Here is a 12,083-nt window from a genome sequence, read left to right as displayed (position 1 = left end):
CGTAATTATATCATCCATGAAAAGAATAGTCTTGCTTCTTTCAACTTAATCTTTAGTCCTTAAAAAAAAAAAAGGCATGGGTCTTGAACTCGGCCTGGGTACTGTCCCTAAGCTCTTTAGCCCAAGGCTAGATCTCTACCACTTGAGCTACAGCACCACTTCCAGCTTTTTCTGTTTCTTTGGTGCTGAGGAATTGCACCCAGGGCTCATGCATGGGAAGCAAGCACTCTACCGCTGAGCCACCTTCCCAGCCCCTCAAAAATTTTTAAACGAAACAATTTTATTATCAGATGTAGACATTATACAATAATGGTCACCCAAGGGTTTTAAAGTAAGAGCTTTTGCCTTCAAGTTTTCTTTTTGTTTGTTTTATGGTGCTTGTGCGGGAGCTTGAACTCAAGGTCTCCCATTCTTCTTTAGCTTTTTTCTTTTTCTTTTTCTTTTATTCTGAGAATACCGTACAGAGGAGTTACAATTACATGGGTAGCTTTTTTCTTTCTTTTTTTTTTGGGGGGGGGGGGGTCCGGTCGTGAGGCCTGAATTCTGGGCCTGGGCGCTGTCCCTCAGCTCTTCAGCTCAAAGCTAGCACTCCACCACTTGAGCCACAGCGCCACTTCCGGCTTTTTTTCTTTTTGCTTATGTGGTGCTGAGGAATCGAACCCAGGGCCTCAGGCATGCAAGGCAAGCGCTCGACCACTGAGCCACCTTCCCAACCCAGCTTTTTTTTTTTTTTTTAACACGTGGGCGCTCTACCACTTGAGTTACACCTCTACTTCCAGTTTTCTGCCAGTTAGTTGTGAATAGGTAAGAGTTTCTTGCATTTGTCTGCATGGGTTTAGTCCTTTAATTTTCCTTACTCTACTGGCTGAGGACCTTCCATGGCAGTAAGGGGCACCCTTTCACCTTGACTGGAGAGTCCACAGCAGCGGGAGGGCCGGTTGTCTGGTGGAGCAGGAGTCGACCCCCTCCTTTCAGCACCTGCCACGAGTTGGGGCCACCTGCCAGCTCCTCTAAGCAGGCGATTTCCAGCTGTCCCAAGTTCCGCAGCGTGAACCAGGAAGAGCTGGAACTACAACTCCCACAATGCCGCGCGCCGGTGCTCCGGGGTGGGGGCGGGGCTGACGGGAGGCGGAGCGGAAGCGGAGTGTGAGGGACAGCTGAGTAAAATCTCCACACGCCGAGGTCCGCCTCGTCGTGGCTCCCCACCGCCGGCCTTTCTCCACCGCGACCTGGAGGCGAAGCCGACTCCCGCTAAGCGGTTTTGGGTGCACGCTGCGGATCGAGCCTTCAGGCAAGGTGACGGTGAGGGGAGCGAGGCCACCGGCCGGGGCGCCTCCCCTGCTCGCCCGGCCCGGCCGCCCTCGATCCCGCCCCCCACCCCGCGCCCCCCGGGCCGCCCGCCGCGGACGCGCCCGCCGCGCCGGGGAGAGTCTTTGTGCCTGCCTTGGGGCCGCGACCCGACCCCGTGCGGAGGGCCAGCCGCGGCTAGCCGGCGGGCCTGGGGCGGGGCGCGAGCGCGGCCGGGGCTCGGGTGGGCTCGGTCCCGAGCTGCGCGGCCGTGGGCAGCCCCGCGGCCACCGCGCTCACTTGGTTTTCTATTCTTGACAGCTCAGTTCTGTGCCGCTTTGGGGGAAGGAGAAAGTCAGATGACCTTTTCAGTTCCCTCCGCAAACTCGTGTCCTGGGTGATCGGTGAGGGTGAACTTCACTGCGGTGTGTGTCGGCGGCCGGGGCTGGCGACCGTGGCTCCGACCCCCGGGGTTCCATTCCGAGTACCTCGCTGCCTGCCTCAGTGAGCCGGCTTAGGCTCCGGCTCGCTGCCCGCGTTGTCACCGCCAGCCGATAGCGATGTCACGTACCTGGAAGTTGTTAGACTTACAATCAATATACCTATTACCCCGTTAATTCTCCAGTTGATGGAAAGATCCTTTGCACACGGTACCGAAGTGGTCTTTGGACTTCGTTTTAGGCTTTCTCTTGCTTTCTCATTGGTCGTATCTTTAATATCTGTATCTTGTTCACCTTCAACCTAAGCAAGGAATTCCTTTTAAAATAGGCCGTCTTCTTAATTTCCGCCGTTTTAAGATGGCTGAGAATGTTCTAAGGAAATTGATGACTCTGCTTTTCTGGGGATCAGCCCTGGAGATACAGTGCAAAGACTAATCCCGCTACCTACCTTCCCTCCCCCCCTCCCCCCCAGCTGCGTCCTGCAGGGATCCTTAGAGGAACCCTAGTGTCCTGTCAGTAAGCATCGATGTGCTCTGCAGTTTCTAATCTTTTCTCTATGCTCACTTTTTTTTTCCTCTCTCCGCTTTCTCACTGGTTCATAATTTTTAACACCTTTGAGAATTATGTTTCCAAATTGTACTTTTTGTGTAAAGATAGGATGTGTGAACACATGCAATAAATTTAGTTTCATTAAAGTTTCAATTGTTCTTTTGCTGTTTTCTCTTCACTTTTATTAAAGTTGGTGATGGGGTCAGCTTTATGGAATTCTTTCATTGAATTTTTTCACTTAAAATGTCTGCTGTGTACTATTTTGAGTTCAGATACTTTTGTGCAATATGTGAAATCCACATGTCCTGAGTAAGTGCTTACTAAAAAATCTATTGTAGGGAGAAAGCATCTATGGGCTTGAGTTGTCTGTGTAATGCCTTTAGTGACAGGTGACTTTTATTTTTGAAAATTTCATTGTAAAGGTGATGTACAGAAGGGTTACATAAGCCAGGCAATGAATACATTTTGTTTTGAAGATTGTCACCCCCTACCTCATTCTCTCCCAGTTTTTCCTCTCCTTTTCCCCCTACCAAGTTTGTATAGTTAATTTCCAACATAGTGTCCAGTGAGTATCACTGCTGAATTGGTTCACCCTTCGTCCCACCTTTTCTGTGCTTACCCTTCCCTTCCCACATCAGATAAATTTATATACAAGGCAAACAGTACAGAAATCAAAAAGTGACAAGGGATTAAACCAAAGAAAAAAGGAAAGAAAAAAAAACCCACAAACAGTACCAAAAAACCCCTCCTTCCATTTCTTGGAGTTCATTTTGATAAGCATCATCTTATATGATCCTATGTGAATGTTTAGAGTGCTGTTTAATTAGTCAAGTCCAAGTATAATTATTTGTCTTTTACTAGACAGATGACCTTTTTTTTTTTTTTTTTGTAGTCCTGGGACTTGAATTCTAGGCCTAGGCACTGTCCCTGAGCTGCTTTTGCTCAAGGCTCATACTCTACCACTTGAGCCACAGCACCACTCCAGGCTTTTTCTGTGCAGGTGGTGCTGAGGAATTGAACCCAGGGCTTCACTCTACCAGTAAGCCACATTCCCAGCTCTAGACAGATGATTTTTTTTTCTTTTTGGTCTTGAGGCTTGAACTCTGGGCCTAAGCGCTGTCTCTCAGCTCTTCAGCTCAAGGCCAGTGCTCTACCATTTGAGCTACAGCACCACTTCCGGTTTTCTGGTGGTTTATTGGAGATAAGAGTTTCACTGACTTTTCTTGTGTGGGGCTGGCTTTGTACCGTGATCCTCAGATCTCAGCCTCCTGAGTAGCTAGGATTACAGGCGTGAGCCACCGGTGCCTGGCCTTTTAAAGATATAAGGAAAAAGAGAAATTTGATGAGAACCAGAAGAATAAATAAGTGAAAAATTTATCCAAACTTTGGAAGGAGGCATACACCAGGAACATTTCTGATTCACTTTAAAATGTGTGGCAAAAGTACTCATTTTGAGGAAAAAGTGTCTAGGTTAGTGTTATTTAGTAAAGTGTAGGACAGAGTGGTGACTGGAAAAAGGTGTTGATTCTTGTCTGGCTCTGTCAGAATCTGTGTAACATTAGGTTAAGTTGAGGCTCTCCTTTTGCTTATCTTTAAAATAGTGAATTCGTCTGATTCCAAAGACAGCTCAGACCTTCAGTGCTAAGGGGTTGTAAAGGTTCTTTTTAATGTGGAAGAAAAGAAGAGGAAAACCCTTTACCCAGTTTATTTCTGTCAAAGGGCTTTTTTCCTACTCTAGCTAGTTTCTCAGTCTACCCTAAGGAAAGAGCAAAGCTGCCAGAAATTAGAATCTTAGCAGCTAGTTCATACTTCTCTCTGAGGAATTGCATGTGTTCTCTCTATTCTCCAGATCTTGTCTTTCCATCCTAGCACCTATACGTATTGCTTCTGCTTCTTTGTAACTTTGATTTGTCAGTCCCTGACCCATCTTCATTTTTTTTTTTGTGAATTCTTCAGATTTGCTCAGTGGAGCTTCTTTTGTTTGGGGACTTCTGGTCCTTGCAGTAGGGGAAATGGGAGAAGTGGAAATGAGGCTGTGACAAATCAAACTCTCACTGAAGCCTAATAACACATTTTAGATAACACATTTTGGATTGAGTAGTTTTCCTATTGCTGAAACAGTGTTTATGTTTATCTCTATCTTCCTTTGCTGTTTTCTTTTTCCTTTTTTTTTTTTTTTTTTTGTTGGTCTTGGGCCTGAACTCTGGACCTAGGTGCTGTCCCTTAGCTCTTCAGCTCAAGGCTAGCACTCTACCACTTGAGCTACAGCACCACTTCCTGCTTTTTCTGCTTATATGGTGCTGAGGGATGGAATCCAGGGCTTCATGCATGCAAGGCAAGCACTCTGCCACTGAGCCACCTTCCCAACCCCCCCTTCCGCCCCCCCCCCCCCCGTTTTCTTTTTAAATTCTTTTTTGTAATTTTCAGTGCTGTTATCTTCTACCTCTGCTAAATATGCTATCTAACAAAGATCTGATATCTTGAGACTCATTTCTATTAGCAGGAATTCTTGACTAGCTTTTCTCAAAAGAGAACATTCTCTTTTTTATCTTTATTTGTATTTTTTGCTGTTGAAGACTGAACACTGTACCTGTCACCATAGGGCCCAAGGCAGTGCATCTTAAAATCTTAGACCTAATAACTGTGTGGATGGTTGTGTTTGGGTTAAACCTTTTCCCCAGATATTAGCCTCAGGCAATATTGTGTAGAGAAAGTATTTTAGGAATGGACCTTTTCCCCTGAAAATACATTCCAGGGTTAAGTATGAGTCTTTATAAAAGAGAAAGTCTTCAGCTTTGAGCACGGGTGAATATACAATTTTTCTTGTATTAAACATATGCCTCTGTAAATTTCTTTGGAGACTCAGCGTGATTCTCATAACACCTTTGCCTGAGTGTGAGTTGCTCTGCTTGTTATCTGGCTGTGATTATTACTTTTATTATTTTTTATTTCTTAGCTAGTCATGGGACTTGAACTCAGGGTTTGGGCACTGTCCCTGAGCTTCTTTTGCTCAAGGCTAGGACGCATATCACTTGAGAGCCAAAGTGCCACTTCAGGCTTTTTTTGTTGTTGTTTATGTTGTACCAAGGAATGGAACCCAGGGCGTCATGCATGCTAGGCAAGCACTCTGTCACTAAGCCACATTCCCAGCCCTGTTACTAGTTTTAGCTGTAGGTCACAACGGCCCAAAGGGAAGAGCACAGAATAAATGCAAAAAAATGGGATTTGAACAAGAAATTTTAAGGTAGAATTAGCCTTTAGTTGATTTTTAAAAATCTTGCTATTATGTGTTTACATAAAAGTACAGGGGAGTACTTCATTACATTGTGAAATGCATTGTTTAAAAAACTTTTTAGCGTGGTGCTGGTGGCTCATGCCTGTAATCCTAGCTACTCAGGAGGCTGAGATCTGAGGATTGAGGTTCAAAGCCAGCCTGGGCAGAAACATCCCTGTGAGACTCTTTTTAAAAAAAATTTTTATTTTATTGTAAAGATGCTGTACAGAGGGGTTACAGTTATATGAGTAAAGTAATGAGTACATTTCTTGTTATAAACATTTACATGTATGCTTAATATGAATAGAACCTTTTCTTTTTTTTTTGCTTGTCCTGGGGCTTGAACTCAGGCTCTGGGAATTGTCTCTGCCCATGTGATCAAGGCTAGCACTCTATCATTTGAGCCACAGGGTCACTTTTGGCTTTTTCTGATTAGTTTATTGGAGATAAGAGCCTGTGAGACTTTTATCTCCAATAAACCACCAGAAAACCAGAAGTGCCTTGTGGCTTAAGTGGTAGAGCACTCACCTTGAGCTGAATTGCTCAGGGACAGCGCCCAGGCCCAGAGTTCAACCCGCATGACCTACAAAAATAAATAAATAAATAAAAATAAACTTTTAAATTGCAAATCATAGTAAGACATCTTTTTATGTCAAAACTTTGTAGATGCATGACTATGTAGTTACGTATATCTGTGTTTGCAGCAATAAGTAAACTTAGAAAAATGTTGTGAAATAAAATCTGTAGTATGTACAATCTACTCTTATAGTTTCTATTTTATTTATTTATTTTTTTGCCAGTCCTGGTGCTTGAACTCAGGGCCTGCGCACTGTCCCTGAACTTCTTTTGCTCAAGGCTAGCACTCTACCACTTGAGCCACAGTGCCACTTCTGGCTTTTTCTGCTTATGTGGTTCTGAGAAATTGAACCCATGGCCTCATTGCATGCAAGGCAAGCATGCTACCACTGAGCCACCTTCCCAGCCCTTTCTTTTATTTTTTAAAGGTTCTAGTTGCAAACTGTTATGCTTTTATTTTCTGCTTTTGTAAAAACACTGGGGTCCTAAGTTGAGTTTGGATACCAAATTTTTTGTTATTTGCTTCATATTGAATAGTCATTAATTCTTTTGTGTGCTTTTCTTCATAATGAAGGTGTTGCAGTTTACAGATTTCTTTTTTTTGTCTTTTGTCTGTTAATAATGGACTAATATATTATCTTTTGGTTTTGGACTAGGCAGAAACCACTGAGAATTTGCTTAACATATCTGTTCTTTTGCATGGTATGCTGTTTGGCAACAGGCATAATAGACCTTTGAATAGTACTTTACTTCAAAGGTCTTGTAAATAAAGGCCTGTAATAAATACAAAAATTTAGAAAAACATTTACTGGCATTTTATTTTTGTGTTCCTTAAGAAATATGTAGAATTTGAAAATATATTTAACATGCACTGTAATGTTTTTAAGTTAGTGTGTTAGTAGACTGCTACTGTTCTATACCTCTTCTTGCCCATTGACCTCATCATAGCAGAAAACATCAACAAAAATTATTTCTCTGTGTAAAACCATTGTATCAGATTATTACCATCTCTATATATTACAAGACACTGTCCCTGCCCTTCTCCTAAGCAAGGGATCTCAGGGCTTTTCTTTGCTGTGGGTTTCCTTCTGTTCATTTTGAATGATTTTTCTAGACCATGCTAAGGATTGGGAGACCTCTGTTGGGGACATGTGCTGAGACTAAGAATAAGGAATTTATTGCTTGTTCCCAAGATTCTGATCAGAAAAAAATGTTAAAGGGTTAGTTGGAAGAAAATTGGGACCAGACTTCGTACTTCCTCAGATCAATGATTTTCTTCTCTTAATTCCATATCTCTTGTAGACTTCCCTAGACTCATTACCTTGTTTACATTTTCTTCACAGCCAAGTGTCATAGCTGAAATGAGCTGGTTTCTCTGTTACTTATTTATTTTATTTTTTTTTGGCAGTCGTGGGGCCTGAACTCTGGGTCTGGGCGCTGTCCCTCAGCTCAAGGCTAGCGCCCTACCACTTGAGCTACAGTGCCACTTCCGGCTTTTTTCTGCTTATGTGGTGCTGAGGAATCGAATCCAGGACTTTATGCATGTGAGGCAAGCAGTCTACCACTGAGCCACCTTCCCAGCCCTCTGTTACTTATTAATTACTCCATTCCTATTAAAATTGTTGTCTTTAAGAATAAGAATCCTGTGTAATTTCACCTTTTACATCACAACTTTCTGACACATAATAGTTGCTTTAATACTGTGAATGTGGGGTGAACAAATAAATGAATAAACCAAATTATCTCATGCTTTAAATGAAACTGCTATAGTAAAGCTTGGGCCTTATGCAATTTCCAATTAATTCTTTTTTTCTGGAATTGTGTTAATATATTTGCTGTTCGTGTTGGAGATCCCTACCTCCAAACAAAAGATTGTTTTCTATCTTTTTTTTTTTTTTTTTGCCAGTCCTTGGGCTTGAGCTCAGGTCCGGGACACGGTCCCTCAGCTTATTTGGCCCAAGGCTCCACCACTTGAGCCACAGTGCCTTTTCTGAGTAGTTTGGTGGTGGTAAGAGTTTCCAGCACTTGGGCTGGATTTGAGCCACTATCCTCAGATCTCAGCTTCCTGAGTAGCTAGAATTACAGGCATGAGCTACCAGCACCAGGTCCCCCCCTCTACCCCTCCCTTCCACCTTCCCTCCCTGCCTGCCTGCCTGCCTGCCTGCCTGGGCATTAAACTCAAGCTCTTGTGCAAAAGTGCTCTACCACTTGAGTCATGCCCTAGTCTGTGTTTATCTTTTTTGTTGGTGGTGGTGGTGGTAGGGTTTGAACTCTGAGCCTGGGCGCAGTCCCTCAGCTCTTCAGCTCAAGGCGAGCGCTCTATCACTTGAGCTACAGTGCCATTTCTGGTTTTCTGCTAGTTTATTGGAGATAAGAGTTTCATGGATTTTCCTGCCTGGGCTGGCTTTGAACCTTGATCCTCAGATCTCAGCCTCCTGAGTAGCTAGGATTACAGGCGTGAGCCACCAGTGCCTGGCTAGATTTTATCTTTTAGTATGTTTTTTAGATAACATTTTATACTAATTGTCCTGACTACAATCCTCCTGCCTCCACTTCTAGTATATAGTCATATGCCACCATGCACAGCTAAAATTTATTATTAAATACTTTTGTAACACCTTTGTAATACTTCAAATTGTGTAAAGTATACTTGAAATCAAAGTTTAAATTTATAAGTTAATGAGTAGTCCACATTATCTTCAAGATTTTTGGATCATTGCACTAAACCATCTTTACTATCTTCTGATTATATTCTTTTAAAGCAAAACAGAAGAAAGCCTCATTTAATAGTACAGTACTACAATTATCTCAGCATTTACAAACACAGTTTTTCTAGTGGAGGTAAGGGAGGTAGTGTGGAAGTGCTTACCAATTGCTTGCTAGCCTCTGTGGGAGATGGATAGTGGTCTAAGGCAAGTTGTTTTTGTTCTTCAGGACTTGGAACTTAACATGGAATTAAGGCTCACATACATGACTGAACACCATGGCATATAAATCACTTGGTACAAAGTCATGTCCTGTGGGAACCAGAAAATTAATGTGGGCTAGAATAGAATGACGATGTTTCAAAATCCTGTTAGCCAAGTTAGCATTTAAATTGATACTTTCTCTAGTGTCCTTTTGGCTGTTTGGAAGGTGATCTATTCCCATCAACTGTGTGCTGTTATGCCATACTCTGGATAATTCTTTTTTTTTTTTTTTTGTAGATTGTGAGGCTTGGGCTCTGGGCCAGGGCATTGTCCCTCAGCTCTTCAGCTCAAGGTTATCATTCTACCACTTGAGACACAACGCCACTTCAGTTTTCTCGTGGTTTATTAGAGATAATAGACTTTGCTGCCCTGGTTGGCTTTGAGCCGCAATCCTCAGATCTCAGCCTCCTGAGTAGGATTACAGGCGTGAGCCACTGCCGCCCGGCAGGATAATTCTTTTGTCATATAGTACCATTGAAATATTTCATGATATCCACAAATTCTGAGTAGAGACAGCCCAAGAAAGATAGTGAGAAGAGTTTTATTTAGGTCTATTAAAATAGCTTCTGTATTGACTCAAGTTACCCAGTATTAGTGCCATTGTTGTATTAGTGCTTAGTGCTAATAATAAAGATTCATTTTTACTAAGTAGTTTGATGTATCATATAGATACTATTGTCCCCACTATACAAGGGCATCAAGCTTGGGAAATAAAATAACTTGCTCAAGATTGTGAAAGGGCTGCCTATAACTTGGTGATAGAGTGCTTGTCTAGCATATGAGATCCTGGGTTCAGTTCCCAGAAAATCAGTCAATAAATAAAAAATTGTTAGGATACAAGTTATAACCTATATTCAGCCTTGAATTTGGAGGTAAGATAGAAATGAGAATGATACTCTCTATAAAGAGCTAACATTTGAGCCGGGTGCCTGTGGCTCACGCCTGTAATCCTAGATACTCAGGAGGCTGAGATCTGAGGATTGAGGTTCAAAGCCAGCCCTGGCAGGAAAGTCTGTGAGACTCTTTTTTTTTTTTTTTAATACTGAACTAAATTTTATTTAAGGTAAAGCTTTATACATCCTTTTATAAAACAAAAATTCAAGTCTTCAATATCATAAAGCTATTTATAATAGGAGTTTAAAAGTAGTGGTTAACATTTTACTCTTGTAAAAATGTCACAAGAATTCAAATCATAATAACTTGGATCTTCAATGATTCAAGTGTTTTTTTTTGTTTTTTGTTTTGTCTTACAGAAGGGCTTGGACAGTTTTGAGACAGAATTCCTCCAGACATGCTGCCCGTAAGTCCTCCATTTGACCGTGCAGCAGCTCATACTATGGGGTAGCTAGCTGCAGTTGCAAGTCCACAGTGGTTGCCTCTGTCCCTGGCTATTTTGACGAAGCCTTCTGCACCCCATTGAGCACCTCAGTTGTTCTTCACAAGCCAATATTTATCATCTGGGCCATTTCCATCAGCACCGTAGCCGACAATCAGAATGCCGTGATCCAGGTCCTTGCTGCTACAGTTTGGTTCATAATAAATCCCTGATTCATAGAACTGGAAGGATGTATGGCTTGCATCCATAGCTGCAGAAATGGGCCCCACAGAGGCCACTGCCTTCAGCAGGGACTTCTCCCTCGGAGCGATGTCCACAAATCCAGTGTCATACAGCATATTCAGGATTGTACTTATACTTACCATTCTGGGCTTCATATGGATAGGATTTCTCAGAGTCCAAGCCTTTATTTTCCTTGACATACTGGAAGGCAAAGTCCATTAAGCCACCATTGCAGCCCTGATTGCCTTGAGGGTGAGAGCAGTCCACGAGGTTCTGCTCACTGAGGGCAATCAGTTTGCCAGTCTTCTGGAACATCTGGCCTTCCAGGGCTCCAGTCACACTGAAAGCCCAACAAGAACCACACTGATTCTGATTCTTCACAGGGGTCACATAGCCTTTTTCTGTCCAATTCACAGTTTCAGGGAGCTTAAAAAATAGAAGTTCCTGAAACATTTTCCCCTTCTTGTGCTTTGAATTCTGAAAGCCATTCATCACCTGTCTGAATTCTTCATTGGTCATGTCCCCAAAGGCTTCATTTTCATGGTGAAACCATGTCTGCCTACGCTGTATTCCCCATTATGCATTTCAATAATTTTCATGTTCTTTTCCCAGACTGCTCTCCTCCATCCTTCTTTATTCGAGCCATATAGTCTCCTGTGCATTGACTTCCACTGGTACCACTTTGTGTCTAAGTTCTGGTCATGTTTTGGAGTAGCTGAGGCTATTCCCAAGCAAAAGGCAGCAAGGAAGAGTGAAAGATTCATGGTTCAAAAACCTGGTGCGGCAGCCGCTGCGCAGGTGCACTCAGCAGGCGCAGCTTCTCTCAGGTCATCCGGGGTCCAAGAATCCAAGTCTGTGAGACCCTTATCTCCAATAAACCACTAGAAAACCGGAAATGGTCTGTGGCTCAAGTGGTAGAGGGCTGGCCTTGAGTTGAAGAGCTGAGGGACAGTGCTCAGGTCCAGAGTTCAAGCCCCATGACTGACAAAAAAAGAAAACAACAAAAAAAGAGCTAACATTTAAGCTAAGCAACTTACAGAAAATCATGGAAAGAAGGAAGCCACAGGAAAAGCATTCTAAGCTGGGAAATAGCAGTCATAGACAGCCTGAGGTCAGAGAGAATTTTGTATGTTTTGTCTACTGTGGTTAGCAAACCTAGAACAGAAAGATGAGTACAAGTACGATTACATAAACCTTGTGTACTGTGTTAAAGCATTCATCTTATTCTGAGTGTAATGGGAAATGCTTCTACCATATTCCTATTGCTCCCCTCCTCCCTTGAAGGAAGGTTTTAAGTTATATTTCCCTAGTGTTGGTGGTATAGGACCTTTTTTTATTGGCACATTATGGACTCAAATCTGAAGTTTGTTTTTAAAAGGGTATTTGGATTGCTCTGAGGAGAATGGGTTGAAGTGAGTTGGAGAGGAATC

At 42.8% G+C, this 12,083-nt stretch overlaps 1 pseudogene; it reads right to left on the bottom strand.

Moving 5' to 3' along the window:
• Window positions 1–10,501: 10,501 nt before the first annotated feature.
• On the bottom strand, window positions 10,502–11,449 carry LOC138809504 (cathepsin L2 pseudogene; annotated as a pseudogene).
• Between the last annotated feature and the right edge of the window lie 634 nt (window positions 11,450–12,083).

The sequence above is a fragment of the Dipodomys merriami genome, unplaced genomic scaffold (assembly GCF_024711535.1).
Source record: "Dipodomys merriami isolate MVZ:Mamm:240054 unplaced genomic scaffold, mDipMer1.0.p SCAF_5, whole genome shotgun sequence".
Classification (NCBI taxonomy): Eukaryota; Metazoa; Chordata; class Mammalia; order Rodentia; family Heteromyidae; genus Dipodomys; species Dipodomys merriami.
Note: the sequence above shows the minus strand (reverse complement) of the source record. Positions and strands in the feature narration are given on the sequence as shown.